The sequence below is a fragment of the Adiantum capillus-veneris genome, unplaced genomic scaffold (assembly GCF_014529385.1).
Source record: "Adiantum capillus-veneris isolate H3 unplaced genomic scaffold, ASM1452938v2 Hic_scaffold_325, whole genome shotgun sequence".
Taxonomy (NCBI): Eukaryota; Viridiplantae; Streptophyta; class Polypodiopsida; order Polypodiales; family Pteridaceae; genus Adiantum; species Adiantum capillus-veneris.
In genome coordinates this window covers 3,262,664-3,263,310 of record NW_028221436.1, presented here as the reverse complement: position 1 = coordinate 3,263,310, position 647 = coordinate 3,262,664, and positions in this window count along the sequence as shown.

The window sequence follows — 647 nt, the reverse complement described above, 5'->3', positions numbered from 1 at the left end:
ATGAGGTGCTCAAGGTCTTCAAGACATTCTTGCAGCTTGTGGAGAATCAGAGTGGTCAGAAGCTGAAGTGCTTGAGAACTGACAATGGTGGAGAGTACGTTTCCAAAGCTTTTCAAGACTTTTGTGAAGCAAAAGGGATAAAGCGAGAACTTACTGCACCATACAATCCTTCACAAAATGGAGTTGCAGAATGTATGAATAGGACCATACAAGAGAAGGTCAGAAGCATGTTGTCAAATGCTGAGTTTCCTGATGGATTTTGGCCGGAAGCAGTGGCTACAGCAGTCCATTTGATCAATAGGTCTCCTAATAGGGTTCTGGATAAGAGTGAAGGGACTGAGATGCTATGGACAGGCAAGGAACCTTTGTATAAGCATCTCATATTTTTTGGTTGTGAAGCTTATAGCCATATTCCTAAGGAGTTCAGGAATAAGTTAGAACCAAAGAGCAAGAAGTGTATCTTTCTTGGCTACGGAGAATCGGGCAAGATGGGTTACCGGCTTTGGGATCCTGAGTTCAGAAAAATTATTCGTAGCAATGATGTGCATTTCAATGAAGCCAAGTTTCATGCTAAGCCAGAGAAGACAGAGGAGATCAGAAGAGTTGTCTTCAAGGAAGATGGACCTAGTGCTAGCACATCAAGACAG